Source organism: Symphalangus syndactylus, chromosome 24 (assembly GCF_028878055.3).
Source record: "Symphalangus syndactylus isolate Jambi chromosome 24, NHGRI_mSymSyn1-v2.1_pri, whole genome shotgun sequence".
NCBI lineage: Eukaryota > Metazoa > Chordata > Mammalia > Primates > Hylobatidae > Symphalangus > Symphalangus syndactylus.
Genome location: NC_072446.2, coordinates 44,692,642 through 44,706,199, shown reverse-complemented (window position 1 = coordinate 44,706,199; position 13,558 = coordinate 44,692,642). Strand labels below are relative to the sequence as shown.

General features: G+C 42.8%; 1 long non-coding RNA gene across 1 annotated transcript; it reads right to left on the bottom strand.

The window, feature by feature from the left end:
• Positions 1 to 298: 298 nt before the first annotated feature.
• LOC129474089 (uncharacterized) lies at positions 299 to 2,997 on the bottom strand. The gene is made up of 3 exons (XR_008654446.1): positions 2,878 to 2,997; positions 1,182 to 1,268; positions 299 to 766 (listed from the first exon to the last, which is right to left on the bottom strand). It is a non-coding gene; the product is annotated as an uncharacterized lncRNA (long non-coding RNA).
• Between the last annotated feature and the right edge of the window lie 10,561 nt (positions 2,998 to 13,558).

The following is a 13,558-nucleotide window of genomic DNA, read 5'->3' as shown; positions in this document are numbered from 1 at the left end:
TGGCCACAGCTGGTCTTGAACTACTAGCTTCAAGCAGTCCTCCCACCTCAGCCTCCTAAAGTGCTGAGATTACAGGAGTGAGCCACTGCACCTAGCCTCTCCATGGAAATTGCCATAAAATGTAAATTATTTGTCAAGGGAAAAAAATCTGCTCTGACAGTTAATTTGGGCAAGTCACCTAACCTTTCTGAGGCTCAGTTTCCTTATTTGTATAGTGGAGATAATACCTCATTCTTACCTTATAGAACTGTTGTATTAATTATCTATTGCTGAATAACAAATTACCTTCAAATTTAGTGACTTGTTACAACATAAGATATTTATTATTTTAATCAAACAGTTCCTGTGAGTCAGGAATTCAGAAGCAACTTAGCTAATTTGTTCTAGATCATGGTCTCTCTGCAGCCAAAGTATCCACTGGGGCTGTGATCAACTGCAGGGTTGACTGGAGCGGGAAGATCTGCTTCCAGGATGGTTCAGTCACATGACTGACAAGTTGATCCACTGGGGCTGTGATCAACTGCAGGGTTGACTGGAGCGGGAAGATCTGCTTCCAGGATGGTTCAGTCACATGACTGACAAGTTGATCCACTGGGGCTGTGATCAACTGCAGGGTTGACTGGAGCGGGAAGATCTGCTTCCAGGATGGTTCAGTCACATGACTGACAAGTTGATGCTGGTTTTTGGCAGGAGGCCTCAGTTTCTCACTATGTGGGCCTCTCCATAGAGCCGCTTGAGTGTCCTCATAAAACGGCAGCTGCTTTGTCTAGAACAGATGATGCAAGAGAAAGCAAAAGGAAGTTGCATATGTCTTTTATGACCAAGCCTTGGAAGTCACAATGTGTGCCATACTCTATTGGTCACAGGCTAGGCATGATTCAGTATTGGGGGAGGCAATACAAAGGCATGAACACAGGACTTGAGGATCACTGGGGGCCATCTTGGAGGCTGGCTACCACAGAGAAGGGTGCTTAGTGTGGTTTTGAATTATAGCTTTCATTATCACTCAGCTTCCAGACTCCTTCCACAAATGTCATTTCTTCTGAGAAACCCTCTAGATCACCACAGGTAGTTATGAAATAGCCTTGCCAAAAACAATCAAAGTGGAATCTGTACAAGCTTTTATTATTTTCCAACTTCAAGATCCTGATTTGAGGCATTGAAGGAAGAAGAATTTTTACCTCAGGTAAAGTCTCTTGGCTGGTTCAGGCCTTCCTACCTCTCTCTGTTCCCTTATCACTCAACATCAGAGCCAGCCACATTCTCCTCTAAAATAAATGAAAAAAATAATAATACATTAGAATTCATGAAAATTAAAATCTTCTACTGCACAGAAGACACCTTTAAGAAAATGTAGCTGGGCATGGTGGCTCACGCCTGTAATCCCAGCACTTTGGGAGGAGAAGGTGTATGGATCACCTGAGGTCAGGAGTTCAAGACCAGTGTGGCCAACATGGTGAAACCCCGTCTCTACTAAAAATACAAAAAATTAGCTGGGCATCGTGGCACATGCCTGTAATCCCAGCTACTTGGGAGGCTGAGGCAGGAGAATCACTTGAACCTGGGAGGTAGAGGTTGCAGTAAGCCGAGATCGTGCCATTGCACTCCAGCCTGGGCAAGAAGAGCAAAACTCTGTCTCAAAAAAAAAAAAAAACACAAAAGAAAATGTAAATGCAACCAACGAGAGAAAACATTCCCAATGCCTATATCCAGGAAAGGACTCAGAAATAAAATACTCTAAAAGAACTCCTTCAACTCAGTAATAAAATACAAACAACCCATTTTTTAAATGTTCAGAGCACTTTAAAAATATTTTATAACAAGATATTCAGATGGTAAATAAGAATATGACAAGATGCCCAACATCATTAGTCATTAGGGAAATGCAAATTAAAATCACAATGGGATGCAACTGCATACGCAGGAGAATGACGAAAGTTAAAGACTGATACTACCAAGAGTTGATAGGGTTGTGGAACAACTGGAATTCTCACACACCTCTTTTTTTTTTTTTTTTTTTTTTTTGAGATAGGTTCTCACTCTGTGGCCCAAACTGGAGTGCAGTGGTGCGATCTCGGCTCACTGTAACCTCCGCCTCCCAGGCTCAAGTGATTCTCCTGCCTCAGCCTCCCAAGTAGCTTGGCTTACAGGTGCATGCCACTACCACCCAGCTAATTTTTGTATTTTTAGTAGAGATGGGGTTTCACCATGTTGCCTAGGCTGGTCTTGAACTCCTGACCTCAATGATCCACCTGCCTCAGCCTCCCAAAGTGCTGGGATTACAGGCGTGAACCACCGCGCAAGGACCGAATTCTCATACACTTCTGACAGGAGTGTAAAATGGGGCACAACCACTTTGAAAAACTGTTAGTTATAAAGATAAACATACATGTTCCATATAACCTAGCAATTCTTCTATTTACCCAAGAAGAGTGAAAACATATGGCCACACAAAGACTTATACATAGATGTTTTATAGGAGTTTATATATAATATCCTCAAACTGGAAACAAGTCAAATGTTCATCACCTAGTAAGTGGATCAACAAATTATGTTATGTTTGAGCTATAAAATACTACTCATCATCAATAAAAGTGAACAAATTATTGATACATATAGCATAATGAATGAATCTCAAAAATCAATATGCTGATTCCATTTATACAAATTTCAAGAGCAGACAAAACTAATCTATGGATGTTAAAATAAAATCAAGGGCTGGGTGTGAAGGCTCATGCCCATAATCCCAGCACTTTGGCAGGCTGAGGTGGTAGGATCATTTGAGCCTAGGAGTTCAAGGCCAGCCTGGGTAACACAATGAGACCCCATCTCTACAAAAAACTTTTAAAAAAATTTTCCAGGCATGGTGGCACTCACCTGTGGTCCCAGCTACTTGGGAGGCTGAGGCAAGAGGATCCCTTGAGCCTGAGAGTTTGAGGTTATAGTGAGCTATGATTGTGCCACTGCACTCCAGCCTGGGCAACAGAGCAAGATCCTGTCTCAAAACAAACAAACAAAAAAATGAAATCAGTGGTTGCCTAGGGTTAGGTGAGGGATTTGACTGCAAAAGGGTCTCGACTTTGTGTGTGTGTGTGTGTGTGTGTGTGTGTGTGTGTGTGTGTGTTGTTATTTTGTTATTATTTTTCATTGAGAGTCTCCCAGAACTTTCTGCGGTCATGGAATGACACTGATTTGAGGAGGGAGTGGTAATAGTTTCACAATTGCATACATTTGTCAAAAATTGTCAAATGAAATATACATTTTACTATAAAGATATTATACCTCTGTAAAAAAAAGATAGTTACAGATTTTTTTTTTTTAGATGGGGTCTGGCTCTGTGGCCCAGGCTGGAGTGCAGTGGCACGATCTCAGCTCACTGCAACCTTCGCCTCCTGGGTTCAAGCAATTTTCCTGCCTCAGCCTCCTGAGTAGCTGGGACTACAGGCACGTGCTACCATGCCCAGCTAATTTTTGTATTTTTAGTAGAGATGGGATTTTACCATGCTGGCCAGGCTGGTCTTGAAATCCTGACCTTGTGGTCCGCCTGCCTCAGCCTCCCAAAGTGCTAGGATTATAGGCATGAGTCACTGTGCCTGGCCTGTTACAGATTATTTTTAAAAGATCATTGTTAACATTACATGCAATATCTCAGATCATCCACGAGTAGGGTTGCCAGATTTAACAAATAAAAATACAAGGACTCAGTTAAATTAGAATTACACCTAATTCCCTATGCATATGTACATTGATATAAAAATTATTGCATGGGACATTCACTAAAAGTATTTCTTTGCTTATAGAAAACAAATTATAAGTATCTGAATTATATATTTTTCTAATTATATTTTTGACCACTGTAATTAAGGATTCTTGTTTTTGAAATTTGCCTATAAAATTCCCTGTAGATATAATCTATAGTTATTTTCATTGTAACATAGCTTCAACAATGGTCACATCTAACTTATTTCAATTGTCCATTGAACATTCATTAGTTAGATAACATGCTCAACCTTAGCAATATGAGGCTGCATACTGAATGATATGGTTTGGATTTGTGTCCCCACCAAATCTCATGTCAAACTGTAATCCCCAGTATTGGAGATGGAGCCTGGTGGGAGGTCATTGGATCGTGGTGGTGGTTTAACACCTTCCCTTTGGTGCTGTACTCATGATAGTGTGTGCTCTCAAGATTTAGTTGTTTAAAAATGTGTAACACCTCCCCTCTTTCTCTCTTGCTCCTGCTCTAGCCATGTAAGATGTGCCTGCTTTTCCTTCACCTTCTGCCATGATTATAAGTCTCCTGAGGCCTCCCCAGAAACAGAAGCCACTATGCTTCCTGTATAGCCTGCAGAACTGTAAGCCAATTACACCTCTTTTTAAAATAAATTACCTAGTCTCGGGTATTTCTTTATAGCAGTGTGAGAAGAAACGTTCAGAAAATTGTTACCAAGGACTGGGTCATTGCTATAAAGATACTTGAAAAGGTGGAAGCAGCTTTGGAATTGGGTAATCAACAGAGGTTAGAAGATTGTGAAGGGCTCAGAAAAAGATGGGAAGATGAAGGAAAGTTTGGAACTTGCTAAAGACTTGTGAAATCATTGTGACCAAAATGCTTATAGTGATACAGACAATGAAGTCCAGGCTGAAGAGGTCTCAGATGGAGACAACGAATTTATTGGGAACTGGAGCAAAGATCACTTTTATTATGTGTTAGCAAAGAGGTTGGATGCATCGTGCCCCTGCCCTAGGGATCTGTGGAACTTTGAACTTCAAAATGATGATTTAGTGCATCTGATAGAAGAAATTTCTAAGCAGTAAAGCATCCAAAATGTGGCCCAGCTGCTTCTAACAACCTATGCTCATATGTGTGAGCTAAGAAATGACTTGAAACTTGAGCTTATATTTAAAAGGGAAACAGAACATAAAAGTTTGGAAAATGTGCAGCCTGGCCATGTGGTAGAAAATAAAAGCCCTTTTTCAGGGGAGGAATTCAAGCAGGCTGCATAAATTTGCATAAGAAAACAAAAGCCAGGTGGGTTGTGGTGGCTCATACCTGTAATCCTAGCACTTTGGGAGGCCAAGGTGGGTAGATCACTTGAGGTCAGGAGTTCAAGACCAACCTGGCCAACATGGCAAAACCCTGTCTGTACTAAAAGTACCAAAATTAGCTGGGCATGGTGGTAGGCACCTGTAGTCCCAGCCACTCAGAAGGCTGAGGCAGGAAAATTGAAAGAAGCCAAGTGCTAATATCCAAGACAATGGGAAAGAGGCCTCACAGGCATTTCGGAGACCTTCTTGGCAGCCCCTCCCATCATAGGCCCAGAGGCCGAGTAGGGAAGAATGTTTTTTGGGGCCAGGCCCAGGGCCCCACTGCCCTGTGCAGCCTTAGGACACTGTTCCCTGCATCCCAGTCACTCCAGATTTAGCCACAGCTAAAAGGGGCCCAGGTACAGCTCAGGCTGCTGCTTCAGAGGGTGTAAGCCATAAGCCAAGGCTTCTATGTAGTGTTAGCCCTGCAGGTACAGAGAGTGCAAGAGTTGAAGCTTGGGAGCCTCTGCCTGGATTTCAGAGGATATATAGAAAAACCTGGATGCCTAGGCAGAAGCATACTGCAGGGGTGGAGCCCTCATGGAGAACCTCTACTAGGGCAGTGTGAAGGGGAAATGTGGGGTTGGAGCCCCCAGACAGGGTCCCAACTGGAGCACTGCCTAGTGGAGCTGTGAGAAGAAAGCCACTGTCCTCCAGCTCCACTAGGCAGTAGAATGGTAGATCCACTGATAACTTGCACCCTGTGCCTGGAAAAGCCAGAGGCACTCAACAGAAGCCCATGAGACCAGCCTCAGGGGCTAAACCCTGCAAAACTACAGGGATGGCACTGCCTAAGTCTTTGGGAGCCCACCCCTCATACCAGTGTGCCCTAGATGTGGGACATGGGGTCAAAGGAGATTATTTTGGAGCTTTAAGATTTAATGACTGCCCTTCTGGGTTTCAGACTTGCATGGGGCTTGTGGCCAATTTCTCCCTTTTGGAAGGGGAGTATTTACCCAATGCTTGTACCCCCACAGTATCTTGGAAGTAACTAACTTGTTTTTGATTTTACAGGTGGAAGGGACTAGCCTTGTCTCAGATGAGACTTTGGATGGTGAACTTTTGAGTTAATGATGGAATGAGTTAAGACTTTAGGGGACTGTTGGGAAGGGAGGGTTATGTTTTGAAATGTGAGAAGGATATGAGGTTTGGGGGGCCGGGGAAAAATGACGTGATTTGGATCTGTGTCCCCACCAAATCTCATGTCAAATTGTAATCCCCAGTGTTGGAGGTGGGGCCTGGTGGGATGTGATTGGATTGTGGGGGTGGTTTCTCAGGAATGGTTTAGCACCATCCCCTTGGTGCTATACTTGTGATAGTGAGTGCTCATGAGATCTGGTTGTTTAAAAATATGTAGCACCTTCCCCCCTCTCTCTTGCTCCTCCTCCAGCCATGTAAGATGTGCCTGCTTCTCCTTTGTCTTCTGCCATGATTGTAAGTTTCCTGAGGCCTCCACAGAAGCAGAAGCCACTATGCTTCCTATACAGCCTGCAGAACCATGAGCCAATTAAGAATCTTTTCTTCATAAATTACCCAGTCTTTCCTGAAGTAGCAGGTCCATAAAATACAGAAAATAAAAAATACCCAGTCCAAGGTATTTTTTATAACAGTGCAAGAATGGACTAATACACAGAATATATTCTAGGATAAAGTTAACAACCCTGAAAATTGCTCTTCAAATTTGGTTCATTAAAGCAAATACCATCTTTCATGGCACAATTTGATTTTCTATTCTTCAGGATTGTTTCATCTCTTGATCAATAACTTAAAAATGCTGTCCCCCCAACAAAAAAGAGCATTATCATCATTTTTTATTCCTTTCTTCTTCAACACTAAATATGAGGATTCCACTTGTTCCCATGCTAGAAGAGTATTCAGTAATTAATATCCATATAAAAGAATAAAATTCTTGGCCGGGCACGGTGGCTCATGACTGTAATCCTAGCACTTTGAGGCCAAGGCAGGTGGATTGCTTGAGGCCAGGAGTTCGAGATCAGCCTGGCCAACATGGTGAAACCCTGTCTCTACTAAAATTACAAAAACTTAGCCAGGCATGATAAAGCACGCCTGTAATCCCAGCTATGTCGGGAAGCTGAGGCACAAGAATTGCTTGAACCCAGGAAGTGGAGGTTGCAATGAGCTGAGATCATGCCACCATACTCCAGCCTGGGCAGCAGTGAGTCTCTGTCAAAAAAAAAAAAAAAAAAAGAAGAATAAAATTCTTCATGGGATGAAATCCATTTCAAAAGGTAATCATGACAAGTACTGTAATAATTATTCACTTCAACTCAGACTTTTTCTTGTTCGTAAGTAATGTTGTCCCTTTTAAGAACAGCCTTGACACTTACCGGGTTACATTTTTCTTCATCAATTATTCATTTAACGCATTCAAGAGTTCTCCTAAGCAATGGAGTATTTCAATAACACTGTTTGCTCTTTTTTCATTTGCATGATCCTATTGCTAAAAAGGGTTCCCTCAATGGGTTACTTTAAAAGTCAATAAGAAATTTGGGGGACCTTTTTTTTTTTTTTTTTTTAACAAAGAGAGATGAGGTCTTGCTCTGTTACCCAGGCTAGAGTGCATAGGTCATAACTCACTGCAACCTTGAACTCCTGGGCTCAGGCTATCTCCCCACCTCAGCCTCCTGAGTAGCTGGGACAACAGGCATGTGCCACCATGCCCGGTTAATTTTTAAATTTTTTAAATAGAGATACAGTCTCACTATATTACTCAGACTAGTCTGGAACTCCTGCCTCAAGGGATCCTCCCTCTGTGGCCTCCCCAGTAGCTGGTATTACAGACGTGCCACTGTGCCTAGCCCAAGAGCTTTTTCTTTAAAATTAAAATATGTTTTCAGTACTTCAAATAAACTGAGGAGTCTCTCAAATCCATATGTTAAAAAATGCTGGCTGGACGTGGTGGCTTACGCCTATAATCCCAGCACGTTGGGAGGCCAAGGCAGGTGAATCACCTGAGGTCAGGAGTTCAAGACCAGCCTGACCAACATAATGAAACCCCACGTCTACTAAAAATACAAAATTGGCCAGGCGTGGTGCTGCATGCCTGTAATCTCAGCAACTCAGGAGGCTGAGGCAGGAGAATGGCTTGAACCCAAGAGGCGGAGGTTGTAGTGAGCTGAGATTGTGACATTGCACTCCTGCCTGGGCAATAAGAGCGAAAGTCCATCTCAAAAAAAAAAAAGAGAGACAGCTAACAGGTTTTTGAATGCAAGAGAATTGAGAAACACTAAATGCCAACAAAATCACAAAAATATCTTAATTATTCAGTTCAAACATTATAAACACTGACATAAGAACAATTTCAGGACAGTTGCTTCAAAGGCCATGGAAAAGACATCATATGCTGTTTGAGCAGCATTACGCAGAATATGAGCAGGACAGTCAATAGCTTCCATAGAATCAGTGAAGCTTGACTTCACTTTTGAATAAACATTGTGCAAGCATCTACCAATATTTATTTGTATTTTTCCATCAAAAACTGTACAGTTTTTAATAACTCCTAATTCATTAGGAGAATCTCTGCAACAATTTGCTCATTTCTGAAATCTCATCTGGAAGGGATTTTACACAAAATAGCCCCACAAGCAAGCCTTTTTCACAAGAAAACTGTTGCACAGGCAAAGGAAAAGCTTTTCTTCACTGTGATTACTCACATCCATGGTTATGCTATAAAACAGTGAGGCATTTAGAGCTTTGATAATCACTGCAACAGTAGTAAGTGGAGTCATTACATCTCAAATTATTGCAGTAGATTTTGTCCTGGCATTTGGAAATTTGCTTGCAATATTGGCATTAGAAAATACTACTGGTAGCAGTATGTTCAAAGAGTGACTTGAGCTGAATGATGACAATAGACAGTATGGGAGGCCATTACAACTTTGCTGTGATTATCTTCTCAATCTGAATTTATCTTTAAAATTTGTCATTTTATCCATTCCTTTGGTACAAAAATCACACATCTTTTATGCTTAGCCGTTAGTATATGCTGATTTATATCTGACTTTCCACCATTTTCAATATTGAATAAACACTTGCATACCACATAAAGAGCTGCAAATGGATTTTCCCTCCTTTAATAAATGTACACTTCAGAAAATTTGTCATAAAATTCACTCTTGCAATTTGGCATTTGTGGATTCAAATATACACAAATAAAAAAATAGGTAACACAATCGATTTTCAACAAGGGTACCAAGACAATTCGATGGGAAAAAAATAGTCTGTTCAACAAATGGTGCTGAGACAAGTGAATAGCCACATGGAAAAGAATCAAGTTGGATCCCTGCCTCACATCATATAGAAAAATTAATTTGGAATTAATCAAAGACCCAAAATGTAAAAACCAAAATTATTAAACTCTTAGAAGAAAATGTAAGAGTAAGTCTTCATGACTTTGGATTAGGCAATAGTTTCCTAGTTATGACACGTAGAGCACAAACAACAAAAGGAAAAATTGATAAACTGGATATCATTAAAATTTTAAAGTTTTGTGTTTCAAACAACAACATCAAGAATGTGAAAAGACAACCCACAGAATGTGATAAAATTTTTGCAAATCGTATTTCTGATAAGGTACTTGTATCTAGACTATATAAAGAGCTACCACAGCATAATAAAAGGACAAGTAACAAAGTAAAAATGGTCAAAAAATCCGAGCAGACCTTCCTCCAACGAAGAGGTACAGGCCAGGCACGGCAGCTCACGCCTATAATCCCAGCACTTTGTGAGGCTGAGGTGGGCAGATCACCTGAGGTCGGGAGTTTGAGATCGGCCTGACCAACATGGAGAAACCCCGTCTCTACTAAAAATACAAAATTAGCTGGGCGTGGTGGCGCATGCCTGTAATCCCAGCTACTCGGGAGGCTGAGGCAGGCGAATCGCTTGAACCCTGGAGGCAGAGGTTGCGTTGAGCTGAGATCACGCCATTGCACTCCAGCCTGGGCAACAAGAGTGAAACTCCGTCTCAAAAAAAAAATAATAATAAGAGGTACAAATGGCTAATAAGCACATGAAGAGATGCTTGACATCATTAGCTATCAGGAAATATAAACCAAAACCACAGTGAGATACCACTTCATACCCTCTAAAATGGCTATAATAAAAAAGATAGGCCGGGCACGGTGGCTCACGCTTGTAATCCCAGCACTTTGGGAGGCTGAGGTGGGCGGATCATGAGGTCAGGAGATCGAGACCACAGTGAAACCCCGTCTCTACTAAAAATACAAAAAAATTTAGCCGGGCGTGGTGGCGGGCGCCTGTAGTCCCAGCTACTCGGAGAGGCTGAGGCAGGAGAATGGCGTGAACCCAGGAGGCGGAGCTTGCAGTGAGCTGAGATCGCACCACTGCACTCCAGCCTGGGCGGCAGAGCGAGACTTCGTCTCAAAAAAAAAAAAAAATGAGTATTAGGGAAGATAGGAAAAATTGGAACCCAAATATGATGCTGGTGAAAATATAAATGGTGCAGCCACTTTGGAAAACAGGTTGGCAGTTCCTCAAAAGGTTAAACATAGAGTTACCATGCGATCCAGAAACTCACTCCTAGATCTGCAAGGGAACAAACTGTGCGTCTACAAAAAAACTTGTACACAAACGTTCATAATAGCATTAGCTACAAAACGTAGCAAAAAAGTGGAAACAATCTGACTGTTCATTAACAGATAAATGGATAAGCAAGATGTGGTATATCCATTCAATGTAATAATATTCAACCATGAAAAGGAACAAAATTCTGATACATGTTGCAACATGGATGAACCTTATAAACATTATGCTAAATGGAAGAAGCCAGTCATGAAAAACCATATATTGAATGATGCTGATAACACGAAATGTCCAGAATAGGCAAATTAAAAGGTTAGTGGTTGCCTTGGGTTGGGGTGGTTGGGGAGAAATGGGGGAATGACTGCTAATAGGTACAGGATTTTCCTGTTGGAGTGATAAAAATGTTCTAAAATTGATTGTGGTGGTGGTTGCACAAATCTGTGCCTATATTCATTGATTTTTTTTTTTTTTTTTGAGACAGGGTCTCACTCTGTCCCCCATGCTGGGGTACAGTGGCCTGATCTTAACTCACTGCATCCTAGACCTCCCAGGCTCAAGTGATCCTCCCATCTTAGTCTCCTGAGTAGTTGGGACTACAGACATATGCCACTATGCCTGGCCAATTTGTGTATATATGAAATACATTTTTATACATAAATATATAATATAAATATATATTTTATAAATAAACTATATATAGAGAGAGAGAGACAGAGAGATGAGGTTTTGCCATGTTGCCCAGGCTGGTCTCAAACTCTTGGGCTCAAGAAATCCACTCATCTTAGCCTCCCAAAGTGCTGGGACTGCAGGCGTGCACCACCACGTCTAGCCCCGTTGAATTGTTTTTAGAGCTGATTTTCAGAGCTTTTGCACCGATGGGAAGTTATCTCTAAATAATGGTGGTTACTTGCTTATGACTCTGGATTTGAGCTAAAAAATTGATCACTGCAAGCATAGAAGGAATTGAAAGAGTTGTATTTGATAAATCTCATGACGGTGTCATAGCGTCTGTCATTAAGTCCAAACTCATACCAAATGGTAACTGGGAATTGAATCTTGAGCTATGAACTTTGAACTCGGACAAAACAATAAATTGAACTCAATATCTGATGCAAAAAAAAAAAAAAAGTGAATTTCTTCTCTGCTTGCAAGGGAGAGTGGTACTTGTAAGGTACAGCCTCTCTGAACAAAGCCAGAGCTGATCTTATAAAAGGTTTTGAAGGCCGGGCGCGGCTCACGCCTGTAATCCCAGCACTTTGGGAGGCCAAGGCTGGCGAATCACTTGAGGCCAGGAGTTCAAGACCAGCCTGGCCAACATGGCAAAACTCTGTCTCTACTAAAAATACAAAAAATTAGCCAGGCGTGGTGGCACAGGCCTGTAATCCCAGCTACTTGGGAAGCTGAGGCACAAGAATCGCTTGAACCAGGAGGCAGAGGTCGCAGTGAGCGGAGATCATGCCACTGCACTCCAGCCTGAGCAACAGAGTGAGACTCTGTCTCCAAAAAAAAAAAGAGAGAGAGAGAGAAAGGAGCTTTAAAAAAGGCCGGGCTCGGTGGCTCAGGCCTGTAATCCCAGCACTTTGGGAGGCCAAGGCAGGCGGATGAACTGAGGTCAGGAGTTTGAGACCAGCCTGGCCAAAATGGCAAAACCCCGTCTCTACTAAAAATACAAAAATGAGCCGGGCGTGGTGGCGGGAGCCTGTAATCCCAGCTACACGGTAGGCTGAGGTAGGAGAATCGCTTGAACTGGGAGGCAGAGGTTGCAGTGAGCCCGCGCCACTGCACTCCAGCCTGGGCGACAGAATGAGACTCAGTCTGGGAAAGAAAAAAAAATGGTTTTGGAAATACTTGCCTTCAGGGATTGGCTGTCTTTCCGAATCAGAAGTGTGGAGCGAGTGACCGACTCTCGGCTGTGTGTGTGGATACTGGAGTGCGACAGCTGAGTACCCACTGACTTTCGGAAGCTTGGTCGCTGGTGTCAGGCACTTGTTGATTGGCTATTGTCGGAGGCCTAGAGCGGTCACTGATTGGCTGACTTTCAGAAGCGTGGGTCATTGATTTACTAAGAAGCATAGTTACCGGAGTGAGGCTATCGCTGATTGGCTGATTTTCAGAGCTGTTGCACCGACGAGAAGTTATCTCTAAATAATGGTGGTTATTTGTTCACGACTCCGGACTTGAGCTAAAAAAGTATTTTCCTTTCTTGAATATGAAAGACAAGCACTTTAAATGCCTACTCCCTTCTGGTCTTCCCTCAGCCAAACCCGAAGGAGACACCATAGGGATTGTCCAAATCTTCATTAATGTAGGAAGGATTTTCAGCCAGTGTTGTAATTTAAGTGATCTAGCATCAATTACTGTGAGAGAAAAATAGCTCTAATTATTGCAATTTAGTGTAAAAAGATGAACACAGGACATTTAAGGCATTCCGACAAGGTCAACAAAGGACGCAGGCCAATAATCATTAAATACGTCCTGTATATACAGGACGCCTGGCAACTATCAGTGAAGTATTTCCCAAGTTTCTTGTACATGTCCCTGCAAAAACCGGTAGAGCTAGGATCTTAACAGAAAAGGTTAGGGGTCTTCTGGGATCCTGTGCGCCTCTAACGCTCATGCCCTGCGCAGCGCTGGGTGCGCACTGCTATGCTAACCCGAGGCCAGCTAGGAATCTACTGGATGTTTGAAGGGTGGGTGCGGAATTGATGACCAGGAAGTGGGAAGACACCGTTCCGGAGAACAGGGAAGCGAGCCGGGTACTGGGGAGGTGCCCTGGGTACTGGGGAGGTGCGCTGGACCCTGGCGCCGGAGCGGAAGACTTCGCTGGAGGCCGGGGCTGGCCGGGCGGGGCGGGGCGGGGCGGGCAGAGCCGGAGGGGCGGGGCCGGGCTGGGAGCGGCTCCGCCCCC